Here is a 10,001-nt window from a genome sequence, read left to right on the forward strand (position 1 = left end):
ATCATTACTTTAATAAGGAAATCCAAAAACTCCAAGCTTAGGCTTACACATAAAACTTGACAAAAATGGAACCATTTGAAGGAAAGGCACCAATTAAAAATCAAGACCGTGTTCAGAAAACTCAACTCACTATGGCAAACCACCAGTTTCCTGGATTCCAAATAACAGGAATAAGCAAAGAACTGAAGAAATCCCTGGTGTCTATTTCACTTTTTGTGTGATAATCTTCTTTTAATAACTTTTTCCCTCTTCCAAAAACTGCACAGGTCCTTTGGGGACACTAAAAGTTTTCCAAACCTTTGGTGGCATCAGTGTAGTTCTAGAATTCACTGTTGTGGGACAGCATCGAATCTGTCAACTGAAAATGAGAAATGTCCAAACAGCTGCCAGATTGGAAAGTCTGTGCAGCAGGGTTCACACCAGTCCAATGTTACCTGGGCTCAGGGCTGCTGAGGGTAATGAGACCACATGACAAACATCCAAACACATCCATCCCACAACCAGCAACCCCGCCACAGCTGTCACCCTGAGAGATCAAACACTCCTAAGATACAGCTGCTATCCAAACTACCTTTGCAACTATCTTTACGTACATACCCTAAAAGTAGTACATGGCTACTTTTACCTGTTGAGGTTCAAAGAATGAGCCCTTGGGGAAATGTCTAAAAAACATTTGGGGTCAAGCCTGGTGCCTAACTGGAAGGTCAAGCAGAGTAACATAATGTTTTGGTTTTCACAATACCTCCTACATATTATCAAGGACATAGAAAGTCTCTTATCTCACTTGGCTTTTCTACAGGCACTGCCCAAAGAGGATTCCTTTTCTGCACGCATTTCTCAAAAAATTGTCTTGAGCTGTAGCAGCATGTAAGAAAACTGCCCTTACGTTTTCCATGGAAGTATGGACCACCTGCATTAGAATCATGGGGTCGAGGGAGCTTGTGAAAATGCAGATTTCACAGCCCCATTCTGAATCTGAGGATATTAAAATGAATCCACTGATGGAGAATAACAAAGGAGCCCAACAAGGCTTCTGACAGGACCTAAAGAATAAGAAGCACTGACGTGGGAGAAGGAGGATACAGAGTGCTTGAGGCAGGGGAAACCAACGCAGGAAGACTCTACATGGGGGCGGGCGTGCTTCAGAGACTGGAAGGGGGGTGTAATGGGAGGTGGGTGAGAAGGAAACCAAATCGGATGGTGCAGAAGGGGCGGGCTGGGAATGGCGAGTCATTGAAGAATCTTAAGCAGTCGAGTACCGTGGGTGGTTTGTGTTTTGTAAAGACCGCTCTGATGCTGAGTGGAGAAGACATTTGGAGGTGCGAGAGACAAACTCAGAAGACCATGCAGATCTGGAGGAGGCCAGTAAAAGTGGAAACAGAGAAATGTACAAGTCCCAGGGATGAGGTGGAATTGACACACACTCACAGACTGAAGGTCAGGGTAAGGGGGAGGAAATTTGGGACAACAGCCAATTTTGCAGCTTCTACAAAGGGAGAGAAGTGCCTTTTGCTCAGATGGGCAAGGCTGGGCATCAAGACATCCCCTTGGACCTGTTCAGTGCGTTAGGTCTTACCTGTAAGGTGGAGATAATTCCACCAGCCTGATGGCTTTTGTAATGAATGGAGATAATACATGCAAAGCTGTTTAAGAAACAGTAGGAGCTCAATTAATAAAAAATATTTTATTTTTTTTAAATTAAGCATCAGAATATTTGTTGGTACACTGGACACGTTTAGGCTATAGTTCTTCCTTTTTTCTTCCTAAAAACACCATTGTCTTGAAGCTAAACTGAATAATGCCCGCCACACAAATCCAACCTCAGAGATCTCGCACAGAGATTTTCTCTGCCTTCACCTAACTCCAATATCCAATACCTGACACCACACACTTGATTCACTTTGTTCTACTTTGTTGTCAGGAAACATCAGAACCATAAGAATTATGTTCCCAAGGACATGTGTGTGGATGCAGCTCGTCAACTGTCAATCTCACATGCCAGTGGCTTCTCCCCCCTTTGGTCTCACCTCTATAGTTCAAGCCCACCAGTCTTCTCAAGGTTTCCCAGTACAGAGCCAACCATCACAATTTCACCACCCCTGAGACTTAAAGATGTTGCAGAGAAAATTAATCTCACCCTTCAATGGGGAGCCAAGGAGACCCTTGCCCCTGGCAATGAGACAAAGTAGGTGCTCACGGGGAAATCCCTGAAGTCCATTTTAAATGCCTTAATGTGATCAAGAATACAGCCCTGTTCACACCAGGAGAATTCAGATGGGCTCTGAGCAATTAAGCAATTCCAAAATTGTTTGCTGGAAGAACAGGAAGAGTCACTGGGGGAGCAAGCGACACCTGATCCCTGACACTGGGGGGCAGTTCAGCTTCTGTGCCTTTCATCAGATTTCGGGAAAGTAGGCTTGACATCAAAAGCCTTTGGCTGCCAGAAGAGGAGGAAAGTGAAGATCGTAGCTGAAGGGACAAGTAAAGCCAGAAAAAGAAACCATTCAATAACTCCAAAGCACCTAGAAAATGACATGACTGGGGACAGAGGCTGAGAGTTCATCACATCAGCCTCAGCAAGGACCTATCAAGCCTGTCTGTTCCAGGACCACAAGCACAGGGGAGTGAGGGGCAGAGTAAAGCCTTTGGAACTCTCAAGTGCCGGAGAGCTCAACCCAAAGGAGGGAGCAGTCCTCACCAAGGGACCAGGCCATTACCATCCAGCCATAACAACTGGATGCAGGTGGAGGGGTGGCAGAGGGCAAGAGCAGGCTGGCAGAGGGGCTGCTAAAGAGGCTGCCAGCCCCTCCCCATCCACCCTGATGGAGTGGACTTCCCAGCTCTCCAGGTAGATTGCCTGCATGCTGGCCTCTCTAATCAGGGAGAAGGCAATGGTCAGACTCAACAAACATGCAGCATCACTGGGACTGGTACAGATGTCATCTACAGCTGTAGTCACTGGTCAAAGGAATGTGAGACAATCCCATTGTCTTCTCCCCAAAACTTCTGCCATAGGGCATTTAACCCAGGCCCTGGTCACAGTGTCGTATCACCAGCATCATGCTAAACAGAAGGGTGTCAATCCCATTTATAAATCATCTTCCAGCCCGAAGCCATTCAAACATTCGATAACCTTGATGATCCCCTGTCAGGACTGCACCTGTGGAAGGAAGTCAACACCCAGCAGAGTAACAGTAGAAATAAGCCTTTCCAGCCTTTCCTTTGGTACGGCTATTACCAAAGGAGCATGACTCGTGTCTTGTCAAATGAAGTTTGACAAGGCAGGGGTTGAGGAGTTTTTATTTTTCATTTGAATTTTTGAGACACAGCAGGATGTAATCAGCTTATGCATTAGAGACACCTGTCTGGTTCTACTTGAGACCTCCCAGTTTGCTGTACTTAGCCCAGAGTCCTTTTTAATAATACAATAGGATAGAGATTCAGAAATACGCATAAACACCAAAAGATGGAGAGTGGAGCCACCCCCTTTCCATTGCCCTCCCCCTACTTCCCCTCAATCACTGATTCCCTGCCTCCCAAGAGTAGAGGCCCTGCTCTCTCTCCAACAGGTGAGAACTGACAGCCTGTCTACAGCCAAACTACGTCTAAAGGTCATGGCACCTGGAGGGGCAAGAGGAGGAGCTTCCAGAAAAAGGAGGGGAACAGTCCTTCAAGATTGGGGTCTTCCCTGTACTGCCCTGGTTATGGATTCCAAAGACTGCTGCCACTGTTGGACACCAAGGGCCTGGAAAAAGCATTCAACTGGTCATTCAATGGGTACTTATTGAGCACCTACTTTGTGCCAGGCCCTTTGCTAGACTCTCAGGAGATAAAACACGATAGATACGCAAGTGACATGCAAGTGGGGATAGAGAACAAAAACAAACCAGCTCTATTTTTAGTTTAAGGAACCTCCATACTGTTCTCCACAGTGGTTGTATCAATTTACATTCCCACCAACAGTGCAGGAGGGTTCCTTTTTCAAAGAGAAAAACAAATACCGTATGCTAACACATATATATTGGGAAAAAAAAAAAAGGTACTGATGGACCTAGTGGCAGGGCAGGAATAAAGACATCGACCTAGAGAATGGACTTGAGAACAAGGTGGGGGAGGGAGAAACTGGGGCAAAGTGAGAGTAGCATGGACATATGTACACGACCGAATGGAAAATAGTTAGTGGGAAGCAGCAGCACAGCACAGGGAGATGGGCTCGGTGCTTTGTGATGACCTACAGATGTGAGATAGGGAGGGTGGGAGGGAGGCTCGAGAGGGAGGGGATATGGGGACATGTGTATGCATATGGCTGATGCGCTCTGTTGTACAACAGAAACTAACACAGTATTGTGAAGCAATTATACTCCAATGAAGATCTATTTAAAAAAACACACACAAATGAGCAAGGTTAGATGGAGAAAAGGTTAAGGACTATGGGGGAGACAGTGATGGAAGAGAGGGTCACTGGGGGCTGGGGGCTTGCTACAATAGCCAGGGAGGGCCACTCTGAGCACATGACACCTGGGGCAAAACCTGGAGGCTATGAAGAAGGCAGGTTTCAGCAAAGGGAGCAGAAAATGTATCACTGGCATCAGTAGGCACAGCAATGGAGCCATTCCCAGCCATGCAAGGTGAAAAGAGACAACAGACAGATGTAAGGAATTATGCACAAGGCAGTTCTGCCTCATCCACATGCATGGCACTGTGCGCACATGTACGTGCATATTTGCATATAAGACGTCCCATGTTCCTTCCACGGCTGGAGCGCCCATCTGGCTTTACTTAGCAAGCCCAAGGCAGATCCAGAGCATGTAAATCAATGGCCAGTTCACAGGCCACGGAAAACCATCCTGCACGAACAACAGGGCTTCCTGCTCTTCTTCACTCTGAGGGTAGAATCACCGGATCCTCCTCCTGTTGTATTAGGAAAACCTATTGGGCACGCACGGAGAGCAAGGCACCTTTCCCTCCAAATGGTCTGGAGCAGAGACAGAGAGCTCCCTCACATTTTACAGTCAGCTTGGGGCTGGATTTATGCTGGGTCATTGTGCCCCATCAAGGTTGCCATGGTTACACCAAGCCCGTGTTACCTGGACTTTTGATGTGCTGGTCGCAGGGGCAACAGCTGCTTTGCTTCTTCTGTAATTTGTCAGGAAAGTGGCAGAGAGGTGAGGTAGAAATGCTGGCTAGGACCCCAGGGTTTAGAGAGACTGCAGGTGGACAGGGCACACCCCGTTCCAATGAAAAAGCAAGGCTCTTCCCTAAATCCACTAGCCTGTGAACGCCAGCAGGGCAGGGACCCAGACTGATAAATCTTAGTCTCTCCCAGCACCTAAAACAAGACCTGGCGCATAACAAACTCTCAATAAGCGTGACTGATTCATTTTGTGGCAAGGGAAATATTCGTAAAAGAATTCAAATGAAGAATCCACCTCAGGCACTACCTTCTTTAGAAGTCAAGGGGGTAATGAAAAGGTTACAAGGAAAACTATGCGGCTCTCACTGCAAACTGGAGATCACAGCGAGTGAAATTTCTCCAGATAAGGGAAAGGCTCTGAATATGTGGGAAGGGAGGCAAGTCAGCGTCAGCCTTCCGAGAAGCAGACAACAAGACAGCGTTAGATGAGCAGAGGTTTATTTAGGGAAAATGCCTGTAAAGGATAAAAGGGGAGGAAGCATGAGGGGAGAGAAGAGCCTTCAGACCATAATGCAGGCCGAACCCCCAGGAGAGGAGGCGGGGGGGGGGGGGGAGGGGAGGGGGAGGGGGAGGGAAAATTAGACTTCAGGGCAGCTCCGGGAAAGCCTTGGCCAGGCTGATGGAAAGGCTCCGAGAAAAGGCTGTCTATTAGAAGAGTCCCACGCTGAGGAGGAATGGCCAACTCTAGTGACCCTGCTGCACTCAGTCAGGGGCTGGGTGGGCCCAGGGGAAATGTGGTCTCACCATGAATATGGTGGGAAATCCAAAGGCAGGCAGCTGAAGCTGTGCAGCAGCTGTGCTCCCCGTGCCCCAGCAAGGAGATCTGAGCAGAGCACCTCCATGACCACCCCCCCAGAGTGGGGGAATATTTGGGGTGGGAAGGGGAGTCTGGAACCAACATGGCTGGAGGTGTGGGGAATGTCTTCAGGCCACAAAGGCAAGATGAGGAGGCGGCTGGGAGGCTGTGCCTATCCTGGCTGGTTGCCTACCCGTGTGTGCTCTGCCTTTCCTGCTGAAACCCAGAAACACCCTAGACTCCCTTGCAGCCGGAAGTGGCCATGTGACCCAATTCTGGCTGGAGAGATGGAAGCATGGAAGCAGAAACCTGCTGGATGTTGATAAAAAGGGACCGGCTCAACTGGCAACGTGACTGATGCTCTCCTGCCTTCTCCTCCTTCCTCCGGAATATGGACCTGAGGCCTGCAGGGGAAGCAATCCTCTCGCTACCATGAGATGATAAGCCTGAGCATGAAAGCCATGTGCCAGAGACGGCAGAGCACAAAGACAGAGGAAGCCAGGAAAACCTCCACCAAGGTGGAGCTGCTGCCCGTGGGAAGCCCACCTCCAGAATCCTTGTTATAAGAGAAAAATAAACTCCCATGGGATTAAGCCCTGCGAGTCAAGCCAGCACTCCATGCAGCCAAGCCCAAGTCCTAAAATAATCCGGAGGAGATTCAGACGGAGAGTGAGCAATGGAACTCCTTGTCTTTGGACAAGACATTCAGTAAAATCCCCTCCCCGATGTCTTTGGATAGCCTTGGCAGGGTCAGAGAGGGGCTTCTGGAGGGAGGTGGGCATGATAGAGTTGCTCCATGTTTAAAGCATGCATAGGGCAAGAGGCTGTCTAAAAGAAGCAGTCACCTTCACTATAAATGAACGACTCCCAAATCCTGCCCTCAAGTAGTTTACAATCTAAGTGAGGGGGAAAAAAGCACAGAAATTCTACCTTAATCTAAATATTAATCTTTACATTCTGTGGCTTCATCCCCAGGCCACTCTTACCCCCATGCCCACCACCCATGACAGACATCAGTAACAGTCTCAGGACTTTCCCCTTTGGGCCTAGGGAAGGCCTGGCATCCTCCCTGCCCTCAGGCAGCCCCTACCACTCAGGTGAGGTTGGCCCTTGAAATGAGACCTATTTACCTGGCTGGATGTTATATGCAAACTTGAAGATTTTAGGCCACGGAAAAGAAAGTTGCAATATGCTTTTTCCTCTTATCTCAACAGACTTAAGTAGGACAATTTTCCCCTAGGGATCCCCAGAATATGATTTGCCTTTCAGATACCAGAGAACATGAAACAGGCACTCAAACCCACCCATCTCTTTGTGGCTAATGTTAGAAAGTGATCCAAGTGATCCAGTCCTTCCTCTGGTCACCAGAGGGGGAACTCCTGATTCTGAAGCTCTGGGAGGAGGACTAGACCAGGGCAATTACCGTGACAAACACTGTACATTCGCAGTGATGGAAAAGAGATTTCCAGGCCACACTTCACTTGTCACAATATCAATCTCAGAATGTTAGCAAAGACGTTCACTTACCATCACTGCTCCGTGGGTCAAGCACTGGAAATCTGATCAGTTCTGTGTTCTATGAAGGCATGGCTCATGGTCCAGAAAGTTAATTAAGGCCTCCAAAGGAAAGAGAAAATTCTGGTCTTTAAAAAATGAAACCAACTGCCCTCCCCTCCCCCTCGCATCCCCAGGAAACTCACCTGGAATCAATCTTCTCATCTAAGTGCAAGTTCCACATACTTTTCCAATTGCCACAACAAGAAGTTCCCCATGGACTTTTTCAGTTGTTTCTTCAATCTGGAGGAAAAAAAATTTGATTAATAATCATGTAATTACATTTCCAATTCAATGACCATTATCACTGGATGGGGCTACCTTGGAGCTTCAAAGATGAAGTCCAGGGCTTCCCTGGTGGCGCAGTGGTTGGGCGTCCGCCTGCCGATGCAGGGGACACGGGTTCGTGCCCCGGTCCGGGAGGATCCCACAGGGCGCGGAGCGGCCGGGCCCGTGAGCCATGGCCGCTGAGCCTGCGCGTCCGGAGCCTGTGCTCCGCAGCAAGAAAGGCCACAGCAGTGAGAGGCCCGCGTACCGCAAAAAAAAAAAAAAAAAAAAAAAAAAGATGAAGTCCATCTGACAGTGAAGAGTTTAGTAAAGGGTGTCACTGGTGATGAGGGGAGGCCTTACGAGAATCACAGTCACCATCTGGTTATATGATTGGAGTCCTACCCTTTTGCAGACTTTCTCATTTTTTCTTTTTTTGGGGGGAGGGCAGAGTAAACAAAAGACAGTATTTATCTGGGAAACAATAGTTTAAAAATTATCCCGAAACCAGAATCTATGGGCCAGAATACACCCCCTAAGCAAATGAGTGAGGTCTTCATTAATTGCTCACTTATTAAATAAAACTTTTAATTAACTGACTGTGTAGTGTTTTCCCACATTTCCATGATAAGAATCACTTGGAGTGCTAGAGATTAATTCCATTAACTAATACATGGGGCCTGGGATGGGCCAGTAATTTGGAAATTTTAATTTTACAAATACTTCCAGATGATTTTAATGATCAAGGAAAGTTGGGAAACACTGACGAAACGTGCTTTTCTGCTTTCTTTGCAGATTTTAAGTCTTGAACACCTGGTCCCAGAATGACCCAGTGAAAAGTCTTATCCAGTCCAGCTCTAGGAAAGGAAAGTAAGTCTTCTGAACATTTGGTTTGTTGATTCCTAGAAGACACTGTCTCTCGTTTCCATTTCCGGCCCAGCTCTTCTAGATCAGGTTTTTCCTTGAGTTGAGGCATAGCAATCCAGTCATTTTTAAAGATTGGTTTCTTATTAAAGGATTATCACATTTAATTAAATAACCTTTTCTTGCTTTTGTCTTGTTCCCTTTTCCCCTGAAACTTCTGTTAAGAAGTTAGGGTGCTTTGAAATATAGACTCAATATTCTGGCCTTTCCACCTTAAATCTCATACTGACGACCCTCTGTATACCAGCCTGGATCTCATTGTTTTCTTTAACAGGTCCCACTCCCTTTGGCATCCCGGTCAAGATAATATCTCCTTCTTCCAAGTTCATTATTTTCGAAACGTAGCTGATGGTGTAGGGGGATGGAAAAAAATCATGAAGGATATTTCACCCGCCTGCCTGAGTTAGCCATTGACCTTGAGCCAGAGCTTCAGGCTTTGAGGGTCAGGAATCTTCTCTTTGGGCACCAACACTCTGACGGGGCAGGAGGCCGTGGAGCTCTTGGCCTGAGTTCCAGGCAGCCCCTTCTTCTTGCACTCTTCCTGCGTGTCCCTGGCGTTCACGTCCAAGCACAGAGCGTAGCCGGCCACTCAGTCCATGGCCGCGGCCTCCTGGCCGGCGCAGAAGCGCTTGAGCATCACCACCCCCAGCTGGAGCTCACGGTGCAGGCTGTACACGTAGGTGGGCACGAGGACCGGCGAGCGCGGGCAGTGGAGGCTCCGGGGAAGAGCTCCGGCTGGCTCTCTCTGCAGGGCGCTCTGCGTCTCCCCGACAGGGGCCGCGCGGCTCCTGCCCGCGCACACGATGCTCATCCCCCACCCTCAGGAGCGGGAAGGCGGCCTGGCGGCAGCCACGCTCCTGCCCGTGGCCCCCGGAGTCACGTGGACTCTGCCCGGCCGGCCATCGGACACCTACAGCTGCCCAGAGAGGACCGACTACCTCGGAGCGCTGTCCCCCTGACTCTGCCCTCGGTGCCTGGGAGTCGCGGTGCGAGTCCCCTTGGGAGCTGCTGTCTGGTGGCTCCCTCGGCGCTGCCCAGCCTGGGGACGCAGCCTGGTCCCCGGAGAGAGGCGGAGGCTCCGGCACAGCTCTCCAGCGGACGCTGCCTCTCAGGTGGCCCTCAGCAGCCCCACACCGCGCCTGCCTGCAGACTTTTTCTGAGAAAAAACCCACGTGAGTGGCATGGACATATATACACTACCAAGTGTCAAATAGATAGCTAGTGGGAAGCAGCTGTATAGCTCAGGGAGATCAGCTTGGTGCTGTG

General features: G+C 48.9%; 1 pseudogene across 1 annotated transcript; it reads right to left on the minus strand.

Annotated features, from left to right (window-relative positions):
- Nucleotides 1–8,926: 8,926 nt before the first annotated feature.
- Nucleotides 8,927–9,546, minus strand: LOC308623935 (oxaloacetate tautomerase FAHD1, mitochondrial-like; annotated as a pseudogene). The gene has a single exon. The product of its transcript is annotated as an oxaloacetate tautomerase FAHD1, mitochondrial-like (transcript).
- Between the last annotated feature and the right edge of the window lie 455 nt (nucleotides 9,547–10,001).

Source organism: Mesoplodon bidens, assembly GCF_964165515.1.
Source record: "Mesoplodon bidens genome assembly, chromosome: 1".
Classification (NCBI taxonomy): Eukaryota; Metazoa; Chordata; class Mammalia; order Artiodactyla; family Ziphiidae; genus Mesoplodon; species Mesoplodon bidens.